Genomic DNA, 14,609 nt, shown 5'->3' with positions numbered 1-14,609 from the left:
TAAACTTCTCACTGCAGAGTCCCTCCCTTTGTGTGTGTGATTTGCTCATGGGACCTCTGGAGTCTTGTCTGCTCTGGTCAGTCCTCCCTCCCAGAGATGGGGAGAGTGGAGGGCGCTGAATGGAGCCCCTTCCCCCAAAGAGATCTCTACCCAGAACCTGTGAATGGGATCTTTGCAGATGTAATTAAGACCCTTGAGGGAATTCCCTGGGGATCCAGTGGTTAGGACTTGGTGCCTTCACTGCGGTGACCTGGGTTCCATCTCTCATCAGGAAACTGAGATCCTGCAAGCTGTGTGCTTAAAAAGAAAAAAAAAATCATTAAAAAAAAAAAGAAAGACTCTCAAGAGCATCCTGGATTATATAGGTGGGGGCCCCAAATCCAATGACAAGCGTCCTTGTAAGAGGAAGAGAGAATGCAGATACAAGGATGATGGAGGCAGAGATTAGAGAGATGCAGCCACAAGCCAAGAACACTCCAGGACTGCCAGGTAAGGAGGAAAAAGTTTTTCTCAACCCTCTTAAGGTCCCTGGCTGGGTCTGGAAGTTGAACTGACAAAGATGAACAGGAGAGAAGGAAACACCTTTTCACTTGTACAGAGGAGTCTTCACAAGAGAATACAGATCAGAAGTGATCAAAACAGGAAGATTTTGTACCTTTGAGACAAAGAAACAAGTGTGAAGAACAGGGAAGACAAAGGGGTTTGGGTTTGGGGTGGGAAGTGGAGAAATAACAAGGGAAAAGGTGAGATGAACAAACCTTGTTCAGATTTCTTGACCCCCAGTTCCCTGCCCCTGGTGATAAGAAAGTCCCCCTTCCTCCTGGTACCGGGAGGCCACCTCTCCGATGGGAATTTTATTCTCCTGTTTCAGGGAAGAAGGACAAGGTCAGGGTGATCTTCCTGCTTCTGCTTGAGGTATTCAGCATGCTGGGGTGCAGTATTTTGGGGTAGAGTGTCCTGAGCTGCATCAGTTGGAAGCCCCCAGAACCTGGGAGAGGGGCAGGGAGAAGGTTCTCCCCCACACTGAGCCTCTAGAAGGGACCAAGCCTGCCAGCACTTTGATTTCAGACTTCTGGGCTCCAAGACTGAGAGAGAATAAATAAATGTCCGATTTTTAAAAAATATATTTATTTATTTTTGGCTGCGCTGGGTCTTCGTTGCTGCGTGTGGGCTTTCCCTAGTTGCAGCAAGCGGGGGCTACTCTGGAGAGGTGGTGTGTGGGCTTCTCACTGCGGCGGCTTTTCTTGTTGGGAGCATGGGCTCTAGAGCGAGTGGGCTTCAGGCTTAGTTGCCCTGAGGCATGTTGGATCCTCCTGGGCAAGGGATCGAACTTGTGTCCCCTGCATTGCAAGGTGCATTCTTAACCACTGGACCACCAGGGAAGCCCCAATTTTTTTTTTCCAAAGCCACTCAGTTTGTGCTAACTGCTATGGCCACCCTAGGGAGGAAAAAAGAAAGTGAGAGACAACTGTGTTCACGTTCCAAACAGCATCCCCCCTGCTCCTTCCTAGGGTCAGTTCAAGCCTGGGCTTCAAATCCTGGGATCTGGGTTCAAACCCTGAACCTTGGAACCTAGGACATCTTCCTGAACCATCATAAGCCTCAACTGCCCCATCTGTACAATGGAGATAAGGGTGTCCCCTGTTTTCTAGGGGTGTCATGGGAATGAGTGAGATGTGCAGGTAAATGCAGACCCCAGGGTCTGGCAGGGAGCGAAGGGACCCCCCAGAGCAGCAATGTTCATCACTGCCGTTGTTCCCATCTTGTTGTTCAGTCGCTCAGTTGTGTCTGACTCTTTGTGACCCCTTGGGCTGCAGCACACCAGGCTCCCCTGTCCTTCACCATCTCCCAGAGTTTGCTGAAACTCATGTCCATTGAGTTGATGATGCCAAACCAACCGTCTCATCTGTCGCCCCCTTCTCCTCCTGCTGTCAGTCTTTCCCAGCATCAGAGTCTTAGAGATGAAGAAACTGAGGTTTAGCAAGTGAAGTGGCTTTGCCTAGTCATCGGGCAGCAGGAGTCAGGGAAAGGCTGGCTCTCTTGAATCTGAATCCTGCTTTCTAGAATGCTCTCTCTGTTCAGCCGTTCCTCTAGCTCCCCATTCCCCACCCCATGCTCCGGTTCCACCAGCCAGAGCTGCCCAGGGTTACCTGTCTGCTCAGTCAGTCCGTGTGCCACACCTTCCATCTCACTGTTTCTGTAAGACAGTGTCCTTCCTGCTCCTCCTTGCAGTGAACTCTGGCTTCAACCAGTGCCACTGCCTCCAGGAAGCCTTCCCTGACTGCCTGCTCCCTCTGGGGGCTCTCGCAGGAGTCCATCCATGCTGAATCAGCAGGGTCCTGCCCTCCAGGAGTTGGCAGTTGGAGGGGAGAATATTACTCTGCCTTTGCAGTGTGTGCATGCGTGCTTAGTCATGTCTGACTCTTTGTGACTCCACAAGTCTAAATAGGCAGGACAATAGGGTCTGACCCCTCGAACCCAATTGTGACCAAATTACTCAGGAGAAAGCAGCCCTGGGGACCTGCTTCTGGCTGCATTGTGAGTTTCCCTGGTGACAGAGCAGCTCTGGCCTCTGCCCTTGTGAGCACCTTTCCTCTTTCCACCCCACAAGGATCAGAAGTGGAAACAAAAACTAGAATCAAGAATTTGGTTAGGGATTTCCTTGGTGGCCCAGTGGCTAAGACTCTGCACTCCCAATGGAGAGGGCCTGGGTTTGATCCCTGGTTAGGGAACTAGATCCCACATGCTGCAACTAAGACCTGATGCAGCCAAATAAATAAATAAATAAAAATATTAAAAATAAAAAAGAACTCGGTTGGCTGGCCCTCTCGTGGGAAGAAGGCATCTCTGCCCTACTTATGCCACCACACAGGGCAGCTTTTGCAAGGACCAAGTGCCCCTGTGCCTCTCCAGGGAACAGGATTCTGGGATGATGGAGAGGGACTCTCGAAAGTCTCTGGGAGCCACAGGGAGCCTCCCAAATGGTGTCCACTGACCTGTGGGCTAGGAAGGTGGAAGTGAAAGTGTTAGTTGCTCTCATGTCTGACTCTTTGTGACCCCATGGACTGTAGCCCACCAGGCTCCTCTGTCCATGGGATTTCCCAGTCAAGAATACTGGAGTGGGTTCCCATTTCCTTCTCCAGGGGATCTTCCTGGCTTAGGGATCAAACCTGCATCTCCTGTATTCTCAGGCAGATTCTTTACTGCTGAACCACCAGGGAATCCGCAAGTGATCCGTGGTCCAAAGACAATTCTCAAGAGAGATCTTGACTGACACTGGTTCTCATAGGAGAGACATCGGTGCTCTTCCGTTTCTCTTTTAATCCTCCTGTTTTGTGAGTAGGCACGTTGCTGTGCTGGGCTTAGTTGTTCAGTCGTGTCTGATTCTTTGTGACCCCCTGGACTGTAGCCCGCCAGGCTCCTCTGTCCATGGGGATTCTCCAGGCAAGAATACTGGAGTGGGTTGCCATGTCCTCCTCCAGGGGATCTTCCCCACCCAGGGATCAAACCCAGGTCTTCTGCATTGCAGGTGGATTCTTTACCACCTGAGTCACCAGCGAGGGTGGAACTGCTCCCAAACAGAGCTGGCTCATCCCTGGGGCATTTTAGCTCCTCTTCACCTCCCTACCCTTCCCAGGGGCTCAGACAGACAGAGGAGTGGGGAGCACGGGTGGAGAAGTTGATCACCAGTTCTGAGCTGGAAGGGGAGATGGGAAGCTGGGGAGACCCTCCTGTTACTTGCTAGGGCTCTTCTGGTTCCTGATCCAGGTCTGTCCTGCCTGGGCTTTGGGTAACTTTCTGTCCAGGTTTCCTGTGCCCATGAGAGTCCTGCAAGCTGGGTTGGTGCCACCACCCACTGGTCACGTGTAGTCGGTTCTGACCACAGGTGGCGCCACAAGAAGTTAGCCAGATCTTCCCATAGAAACCTCCTGGGGGTTGCCTACCACCCTACCTCCCTCATTCTCTACCTACCTTCCAGAAAACCCAAGGGGACAGCTAGGGAGGAGCCTCCCCATCGACCTGAGCACCGCCCCCCACTAGGCTGACCCCTGGGCAACCCCAGCTCCAATGAATGAGAGGACACCTGAGTCCAAGGTCACCCGGTTCCCAGAGTCACAGCGTCTGACTTACCGCGCTGGCCTTGTGCAAGATACACTCTTCCAGTTTCTGCTGCGTGGGCAGTGCTCTGAGATCCTCAGGCTCCAAGGCTGGCTTTCCGTCCTCCCCACAGACATGCTGGGCCGTGCTGGGCACCCACCTATAGAGAAACCTTTTACCCAGGCCAGGTGGCGATTTCAGAGCTCCCAGGAGAGGAAGAGGCCTTTGCAATGACACCAACATATGTGTGTGTGTGTGTGTGTGTGTGTGCGTGTGCACGTGTGTGTAGGAGAAGGGGGAGTGCACTCTTGCTTCCCATCCTGCTTAGCAGACAAAAGGCCTGGGGGAAGTTTGTTCCTGATTAGATGCTGGTTTAATAGCTATTTCCAGGCAATGGTGGGTGGCAAAGAGCTTATACAGACATGCCCTCTGAGGGAGGGTAGGATTGCTAGAATTACCAAAGAGAAATAGAGACTGTCGGAGAACTAACAGGTGATTCCTTTAGTGTAAGTATATCCCATGCAATATTTGGGGGCATACTTATGCTAAAAAAAATTTCATTGTTTCTTTGTTTGATCTGGCCCTGGGGATATTTTGTATTCATTGTTTATCTGACGTTCAAATTTAACTGGGTATCCTCTATTTTTTTCTGGCAATCGTATCTGGAAGGTAGGAGCGCCCACAAATTTTGGAGCTCTTACTCCCTTGACTTCTCCTTCCTCCCTGACCCTGTTTCATTTAGTGATCTGTAAGGGCAGTGTCTGTTTCAATCAGGACTGACATTGTAATGAGGTCTTGCTGTGTCCCCCACATCAGCTGGCCACTGATTCCCATCCCCCCAGCTCCATCCAAGAATAAGGCCCTGGTCACCTGAGCCAGGTGGTCCTTCTGGTACATAATGGGTGACCTCGAATGGGTATATACACAGCATGACTCTGTGTTTGAGGAGAGCCTCCTCAGCAGTTGTGCAGTGCACGGCCTGCACAACTGTCTGCAGCAACCCTGTTCCCACTTGTAGATTTTTGACCACCAGCAATTTTCTTTTTCTCATTTACTTTTCAAACTGGGTGGCCCAAAGACATCATCTCTTTCCCCGCCAACTGCCTCTATCCAAAGAAAACTCAAACCATCCGGGAAGGCAGTGCAGCAATGTTGAAAAACGGTTGAGCGCCCAGGCTGTGCACAGAAGGGCTTTTGATTCTTTGGACTGACCTAGCATCTGCTGAAGGGGCACTCCTTTCCCACTGCCCAGTGTGCAAGCTGGGGCACAAGGCGCTGGATTAAAGGCTTCCTGCCTGCCTGCCCGCCTACCACATCCTTTCCCGCTCCTAGCCCTGGCCAACGCCCCCAGACCTAGGCATAATTTTAGAAACGTAATAGATGCTGCTGTGCACATTCTTGGCCTGGAGCCTGTGGGGGCAGGTCCGAAAAGAGTACAGACTTTTTTCCCCAGGCCATGTTGATAGAGATCCTCTGTTTTCCCCTAGGGACAGGTTTCTGAGGGATAAGCCCCCCACACACACTTGCTTCTTTGGGGAGTCCCCTCACCCCATCCCACCCAGGCTGGGTTATTTTGCAGGGTCAGTGCCATCCTCTCTTTAACTTTCCTGAGGTCCTCAAAGCCACCAGGAGCAGTGGGGACTACAGGGAATGGAGCACGCATTCAAGAGCCCCAGGTGATGGGAGCCATGAGGACCTCTTTGCAGACCACTGGGGTCATTTGGTCTCTTGAAGCTATAAGTGATAGACTGGGCCCTTTGGGTCTAGAGAAAGAAGGCCAGCCTGATTTTAGGATTGGGGGCTAGGACAACAGTGAGGGCTTTTGTTTTCTTCCCAGGACAAGAAAGCCTGTGTGATTTTGATTCCAAAAAATTATCCCATTCCTGGAATGGACACTGTACATCCATTATAGCTATACTGTAGATGCTAACGTCTATAGTGCTCTCAAATGGCAGGCTCTGGGCTGCATGCTTTAGCTCCTTCAACTTCCCTTGAACCCTAGCAGGTGGGGGACTGTGGATATACCCATTTAACAGATAAGGAAACTGAGGCTCTGGGAGGTGAAGTGATTTGTCCATGGTCATGCAGCCAGGCAGTAGCACAGCCAACACTACTAAAGCCTGAATCCTCTGCTTTGGGAGTATCCTCCCACTCAGTCTTTATTTTATTTTCTAACAGTTTTATTGAGACATCATTCACATACCAAACGATTCACCCATTATTTATTTATTTGGCAGCACTGGGTCTTCACTGCTGTGTGTGGGCTTTCTCTAGTTGTGGTGAGCGGGGCTACTCTTCGTTGCAGAGCCCAGGCTCTAAGCATGCAGGCTGCAGTAGTTGTGGCTCATGGACTCTGGGGCACAGGATCAGTAGTCGTGGCACATGGGCTTAGCTGCCCCGTGGCACGTGGGATCTTCCCCGACCGGGGATTGAACCTCTGTCCCCTGCATTAGGAGGCGGATTCTCAACCACTGGACCACCAGGAAAGTCCCGATTGATTCACCCATTTAAAGTGTACAGTTCAATGACTTTTAGTACACAGAGAGTTGTGCAACTATCACAGTTTTAGAACATTTTCGTCATCTGGGAAGGAAACCCTGCCCCCTTTAGCTATTACCTCCCACTTCCCCCACTCCCTACCCCCTACCTCTCAGCAACCACGAATCTACTTTTTGTCTCCAGATTTGCCTATTCTGGACATTTCACGTCAACAGAATCATACAATATGTGACCTTTCGTGTTTGGCTATTTTCACTGCCCATGATGTTTTCAAGACTCATCCACGTCATAGCATGAAGCCGACTTCATTCCTTTTATGACTGAATAGTATTCCACTTGTGTGAGTAGACCATGTTTGTTCGTTTGTGGTTGGCCGTGTGGGTTGTTTCCACCTTCTGATTATTGTGAACAATGCTGTAACAACATCCACATACACGTTTTCGGTTCTCTCATGAGTCCCCCGGTCTTAAGTAAGCTGTTCAGATGCCCACTTATGGGCAATTTCATGCTCAGATTCCCCCACCTGGGATTCCAGCTGCCTAGTCAAGTCTGAGTCCGGAATCCAGCTTACGTCCAGTGTCTTGCAGTGACCACTCCCTGCTCCTCTCTGTCCTGTCGCCCATGTGCTGTGTGACCTTGGTCCACGTGCTCAGCCTCTCTGGACCCCAGTGCCTTTATCTGTAAAGTGGGGATCTAATTTTGACTCTCTGGGGCTGCCATGAGGATTGAGATGGTAAGAGCTCTAGGGGCAGAAAGCCTGGAGAGGGGTGATGGGGTGGACATTTGTTCATCCCTTGTGCCAGCCGTTCTCTCCCTGTCAACTACCACCCCGAGGAAGTCCCTGGTTGCTGTCCTAAACAATCTCGGCCTGCCTTTAAGGAGCGCGAGCCAGAGCAGAGGTTCTTAACTGGGTGAGTCTGCCCCCTGGGGACATCTTAAAATGAACACCTTCGGTTGACAGAATGCTGAGGGGCTGGGGGGTTGCTATCTGATGGGGAGAGGCCAGGGATACTGCTAAACACCCCACAGTGCACAGGATGGCCCCCCCACAACAATGAATGAGCCAGCCTCAAATATTAATATCACCAAGGTTGAGAAACCCTGATCTCATGATATTATTGTTACTCATTCATTTTTCATGTATGTATGTATTTACCTGTAACCTTGCCTCTTGCCAAAATGAATGAGAAGTAACTAACAAGGATATCAACAGAGCAATGAAGTTTTTTTCTAATGTAGAAACTTAAAAAATAAAAAAAAGGAGGGAAGGAAAATTAAAAAAAAAAAAAATTCGTGTTGAAGCACCCTTCTCTTTCCAGAGCTGGGATATACATTTGGTTTGAGTTTCCTAGCAGCCAAAGCAAAGAGGGGAAATGGGATCAATTTCAAGATTCTCACTGTTTCAAAGGTGAAAACAAATTAAGAGTTCAAGGGAAGTCTGGCTGAAAACAAGAGTTCAAGAGGAGTCTGGCTTTCCTGGGCCTGAAGAACCCAGGGCTTTTCTCTTTATCTAGGGGACACAGCAGCATGCTGGGCCTGACAGCACTGTCCTCAACAACAGCCCCGAGGGGGACACAATTGTTGTTTAGTCGCTAAGTCATCGATCCCATGGACTGTGGCCCACCAGGTTCCTCCATGCATGGAATTTCCCAGGCAAGAATACTGGAGTGAGTAACCATTTTTTTCTCCAGGGGATCTTCTCAACCCAAGGGTCAAACCTGCATCTCGTACATCGGCAGGCGGATCCTTTATCACTGAGCCACCTGGGAAGCCCCTAGGGAACACAATAGTGACTGTCATGTTCTCCAAAGCACGCGGTGATATAAAGCTGAGGCCAGTTGGGCAAAGGCAGCCTTTCCTGGAGTGCCTGTCCTGAGTGTGGTGGGTTACTTTTCCAAATCGAAGGCAGAAAACCAGGGCCAATGCTTTAGGCAGTTCCAGTGATGGCAACAGGGGCTCTGGAGCCAGACTGCCTGGGCTCTGGAGTGACTCCCAAGTAGCTGTGTGACTTATGGCCTCTAAACCTTATGGCCTCTAAACCTCTCTGAGCTCACTTTCCTCATTCATAAAATGGGGCCCAAATGTACTTACCTTACAGAGCTGTTGGGACATAACCAAGGCTGACCCCAGGCCTGGCAGAAGTAAACAGTTAGTTCAACTATTATTTCTGTGCCCCGGGTGGTGCTGGGTAAATATTTTGAAACACCTGCATTTTTTTTTTTTAATAAGTAATGAAAGATTCAGCCTTGGGAGTGGGAATTATGTGTTTGGGCTTCAGTCCTGCTCTGGAAGGCAGTGAAAGGGTGAAAGGTCTGGGCTAGGGAAATCCTACAGCCAGACACAGTCAGGTCCGATCCCACTGTTTTTCTGCTTAGAATTTCTGACTCCTCATCACTTAAGGGCGGCCTTCAGATGCTTGGTCCCAGAGCCTGGGGGCCCATCCCTGACTTACCACCAACCTCTTTTCTACAACCACCTTCATCCTACGTCCCAGTAATTCTGAACCGCAGGCGATTGTCAGCCCGCCAGGCCTTTGCCCGTGCAGTGCCCTCCATCAGGAATGCTCTCCCTCCCTCCTGCCTCACCCGTATGCTAAGATTTGACTTGAGCATCAGCCCCTTTAAGAGGCCTTTGTTGGATTTCCTACCCCTCAGGGAGCAGTAATTTCTTCTTTGTATCCACCTCCCTCCCCAGCCAGTCCACAGAGTCAGCATTCAGAATACAGATGCCTGCACTCACTCACTCACTCCTGACTCAGTTACTCACTCATTCATAAATTTGCTCACTCCTTCACTGATTCAATCACTCAATCATTAATTCCTCAGTCACTCATTGATGGATTGACTCATTAATTGTTTCATTCATTCAGGCATAAATCAACCATCGAAAGCTTACTGTTAACCAACCCCTTTTCTGGGCGCTGGGGTTAAAGCAGTGAACAAATCAGAAGAAAAGTCCCACCCTTGGGTCTTTGTGGATCCAACCCTTACACCTCATAAGTACTTAATAAACTGCCCCAACGTAGAGTTCTCAGACTCTGTGGTCTGCCTCCTCTGATCCCGGGGTTTGATCCTTGGGTCAGGAAGATCCCCTGGAGGAGGAAATGGCAACCCACTCCAGTATTCTTGCCTGGGAAATCCCATGGGCATGGGAGCCTGGTGGGTTACAGTCCATGAGGTCGCAACACGTTAGACAGGACTTAGCAACTGAGCATGCGTGGACTGTGTAGCACAGGGAACTATACTCAGTATCTTATAATAACCTATAGTGGTAAAGAATCTGGAAAAGAACACCAGTTCAGTTCATTTCAGTCACTCAGTTATGTCTGACTCTTTGCAGCCCCATGGACTTCAACATGCCAGGCTTCCCTGAGCTTGGCTCTGGGAGTTGGCTCCATCACCAACTCCTGGAGCTAGCTCAAACTCATCTCCATGGAGTTGGTGATGCCATCCAACCGTCTCATCGTTTGTCCTCCCCTTTTCCTCCTGCCTTCAATCATAATATAAAATATATGAGAAAGAATAAATATAAGTATAGGATAAATATAAGCATATAACTGAATCAGTTTGCTGTAACTTGAAATATTGTAAATCAACTATACTTCAATTAAAAAAAAATACCACCAAGTTCAGAATAAACTGCATCAATATCAAAGGGAGAAAAAAAGAACTCCGCCACTAGCTTTAGGAGTTTACATTCATCAGCCTTGGTCTCACCTCCTCCAGGAAGTCCTCCCTGATCACCCTACCCAGATGCACCTGCAGCTTCTACATCCTTTCCATATGCCCTTTTTCCATTGACTGTTATAAAAGTATTTAGTGGTCTCCTTTAAGTTCTGTCTTCCCACTGGACTTAAACTTGATCTTGGGCATTATTTGTTCTCCTGGGCCTGCCACAATGGCTGGCAGCTAGTGATGATCAATAAATATTTGTTGAATGACCAAACAGGGTCAGGGCAACCTGAGATGACTCGGCTCCTCCCTCTGGGGCCCAGAGGAGGTCCTCCTGAAGGAGGGAAAGTGGGTCAGGAGTCCCTCTGCAGCGCACCGACGGGGTTGAGTGTGGAGAGGGGATTAACTCTTGGCCTGGGAAACTGTGCCAAGTGCTGGTCTGTCTTCATGCTCCTAGGGGACTGTTGGGTATGTGTGAGGCCAGCCTTGCCCACAATGTCCTTGCCTGGAGATGAGGGCTGTTGTCAGGTAAAGTGTAGCACCTGGCACAGTTCGCTGGTGCCCCATGCCGGCTTCACTGGTTTGTCCTTGCTGTGTGGCCTCAGACAAGTCACTTGACCTCTCTGTGCCTCTTTTTTGTCCTTTGTAAAACGGAACCACAAAAGACATCACCTCTTGGCACGGCCGCCAGGGTTAGCAGGATAAGAACATCCGTGGGGCCCAGCTTGAGAAGTACTCTACCAATGTGTGTTGATGTTTTGATTATTTTTTCCCCCACATTTGGCCACCCAGCAAGTGTTTACTGAGCACCTACTATGTGCCAGACGAGCTGAGTGCCAACTGCTGGAGACTGTGAACAGGATCCTGTTTCAAACAAATCAGATTCCTTTAAAAACATTGATGAGACTGTCAGGGATATATAAACCCAGACTGGATGACATGAAATGAAATTCAGAAGTTCATTTTGTGAGAGCCACATTGTAGTTTTCTGGTTATCCTTTTCAAAAGAGTTCTCATCTTTTAGACACTCAACCTGGGGTGTTTACAGATGACATGTGATGTAAGGGATTTGCTTTGAAACAATCTAGTCTGTGGAACTAAAATTATTCTTTTAAAATGTTATTTGTTTTTTTTCTGGACTGTATCATGTGGCTTGCGGGATCTTAGTTCCCCGACCAGGGATCAAGCCTGGACCCTTGGCAGTGAAAGTGCAGAGTCCTAACCACTGGATGGCCAGGGAAGTCCCAAGAGTGTGGTCTTGATCCTAAGTGGGCAGCCAGTGATGGGGTTGGTGGGGACCGTGATGCCCCTGGCCCGGTGCGGTTGTGAGAAAACTAAGTAACCTGTTGAAGGGCTCAGAATAAGCATGCCACTGGTGACTCCGACAGGCCCTTCTTTTTTTTTTTTTTCTTTCTTGTTCTCAATCCCTCCTGTCCAACACGGGACTGGAGAAGGCTCCATACCCCAGGAAGGGGGTGGGCACAGGGCGAACACCTGCCATGCCTTAAAGAAGGCATGCAAGGGTCTTGCCTGGAAGCAGGAAGCCGCAGCTTTTCATCTACGAGGAACCCCAGGCCTTGTGAGGGTTTTGGGGGCCCCTGAAGGCAGAGCCGACACGAGTCTGTATCCCCATTCATCCATCTGCCCCGTCTGGACAAACCACAGGCCTCGTCTTCCCTGCTCAGCATTTTCCCAGGACTGAAGGTTTGTGTCCCCTTCAAATTGATGGGAATTCCGTGGTGGTCCAGTGGTTAGGACTCTGCTTTCAGTGCCCAGGGTGCGGGGTTCAATCCCTGGTGGGGGAACTGAAGTCCCACAGCCAAGCCGGAAAGGAAAAACCTAAAAAAAAAATTCCTATGTTGGAGCCTAACCTCCAATGTGAGAGTGTTAGGAGGAAGGGCCTTTGAGAGGTGAGTAGGCCATCATGATGATGGAGCCCGCCAACGCTGGAGACACAGGTTCGATGCTTTATCTGGGAAGATTCCACATGCCTCTGAGCATCTAAGTCTGTGTGCCACAGCTATTGAGCCTGTGCCCTAGAGCCCCGGAGCCACAGCTACTGAAGCCTGTGCGCCTGAGTCCGTACTCCGCAACAAGAGAAGCCATCACAATGAGAAGTGTGCACAATACAACCGGAGAGCTGCCCCTGCTCGCTGCAACTAGAGAAAACCTCTCACAGCAACAAAGACCCAGCACAGCCGAAAGTAAAAAAAAAAAAATTATTTAAAAATGAATAAAAGAGATCCCTGACCCTCCCACCGTGTGAGAACACTGAGAGAAGACAGTTGTCTATGACCCAGGAGATGGGCTCCCCACAGACACCGAATCTACTAGCACCTACCAGAAGGTAAGAACCAAACGTGGGTTACTTACAAGCCGTCTCGCCTGCAGTATTCTCCTGAGAGCCCGACCTGACCAAGCCACCAGCAGAACATGGTCGGGACCACATCGCTCAGGGTCACAGCCTACCGATACGGTCCATCCTCCCAGCCCTGGGATGCTGAGGGTCTGGGTTCCAGGTTTCCATCTGGGAGGGAGATGAAAGGATGCCCACCCTGCCCTTCGAGTCCTCCAAGGGTCCGCCCCCTCCACTATGGCTCAGACCCTGCCTGGTTCCCACAGAGGGAGAGGAAGTCTCTCTCTTTCCTATAGGGCTCTCTCTTCCTGACCCAGGGCGCCTGAGTCACAGATGTTTCACGTCAGAAGTCAGAGGTGGCAGTGACTTAATCACCCCAGCCTGCAGTTTCTTAAAAAGGTGTGGGTCTCAGCCTTTTCAGAAAGCAGTTTGGCAGAGGGGTTTTCAGGGGCCTGGAAAGGTCTACTCTTTCCAGCGATCACACGTCTGAGAAATTGCTCAAAGGAACCGATTGTAAAAGGAAGGAAAGACTGAGTGCCTGGTGATATCTACTGCCACGACATTTGTCATAGATGTCAACAGGTATGTTATCACCCTTGTGGATTCTTACGTAGGCGTTTAGAAGAAGTTGTGAGAGCTCTTCAACAACATGGAAAATACTTAGATGATGTAACACTGAACTGAAGACACAATACAAGCATGGCGGGTGAGGCTGGTGGTGGAGGGAGGGGGTGTGTTGATTTTCCTAATGGTCTGTGATATTGTCCTGTTGCTCTAAATGGCAGGAAAACCAGCCTGCGTGTGGCAAGTGGGTTTCCAGCCCCGCTCCCCAGTTGGCAGCCCCATCCCCAGGGCTCTGCCCACCAACCCAGCCTTGAAACTGGTGCGCCTGTTCCATTTTCGAAAATGGAGACTGACATCTTAAGGAGTGTTTCCTTTTTGGACGATCCTATGGCTTTCTGGAGCAAGATGGGTGGAAAAAAACCAGGGAGACCCTTGTAGCCCACTGGGAGGCAGAGCCCTTCGGGGCAGGGTTTTGGTCTTTTTCACATCAAAAAACTTGTTGACAGCTCAAACTGCACAGCCTCTTTCCTGGAGACTGAGGCAGGAATGTTTATTTTTACTGAAAGGTTTAAAAAGGTCTTTATTTTATTGCAAAAGCAATGCACGCTCATTGTTTAAAAAAGAAAGAACCAAATAGTATAGAATTGTATAAAACAAAGCCCCCCGCCTGCCTCCCTTCCAAGGGAAACCCCTCTTGGCTGTTTGTGTCTTTCCTTTTAGATAGGTTCCATATCAGGGGTTTTCAAACTATTTTTTAGCTACAAGCCACAGTGAAAAAATAGACTTTGCATTGTAACCCAGTACCCAGGGACACTGGATGATAGCTAGAAGTCTGATGAAACGCTACTTGTTATGAGGAATGCCAGCCGGGGTTGTCTTCTGTTCTGTGTTATTCTAGGACAGTCTACTCCATTCTATCCCATTTCCTTTAGAAAAGAAAGGTGGCTGATCTTAATCCAGTCCCATGGTTTCATGTCCCACCACTCGGTGTGAAAGTACTGCTGTGTTTGTTACTAACGCACAGCGTCATTAATCTCGACTCCCCGCTCTCCTACTTGCTTTTTTCACTTAAAGATACTGCAACCCGCTTTCCGTAAATGGACACACAGGACTATTTCTCCCTTCTTAATGGCAGCGGAGGAAAACGCATCTGTGGTTTTTTGGTGTTTGTCCATCTCCTTCTTAACACTAGAGTGCCACCTGCGAGGTTTGGGGGCCATCGGGGCGGTGATGCCCAGCGTGGGATCCGCAGAGGGGGAAGCAACATGATGGTTGCCGATAATAACCTGGGGTGGGGGTGGGGAGGGCACAGAGGACCTCTGCACCCAATGACCACACACGATTTTGTTTGTCTCATGTCACACCCTGCTTGCCGTATTGAGAAATAACATGTGTGGGTTTTAGAATGAGATGGATCCCAA

At 49.7% G+C, this 14,609-nt stretch overlaps 1 long non-coding RNA gene across 1 annotated transcript; it reads right to left on the bottom strand.

Moving 5' to 3' along the window:
- Positions 1-764: 764 nt before the first annotated feature.
- Positions 765-12,870, bottom strand: LOC122701407. The gene is made up of 3 exons (XR_006343069.1): positions 12,642-12,870; positions 4,132-4,258; positions 765-862 (listed from the first exon to the last, which is right to left on the bottom strand). It is a non-coding gene; the product is annotated as an uncharacterized LOC122701407 (long non-coding RNA).
- Between the last annotated feature and the right edge of the window lie 1,739 nt (positions 12,871-14,609).

Source organism: Cervus elaphus, chromosome 10 (genome assembly GCF_910594005.1).
Source record: "Cervus elaphus chromosome 10, mCerEla1.1, whole genome shotgun sequence".
Lineage (NCBI taxonomy): Eukaryota > Metazoa > Chordata > Mammalia > Artiodactyla > Cervidae > Cervus > Cervus elaphus.
The sequence above is the reverse complement of the archived record's forward strand: the minus strand, read 5'-3'. Positions and strand labels throughout refer to the sequence as shown.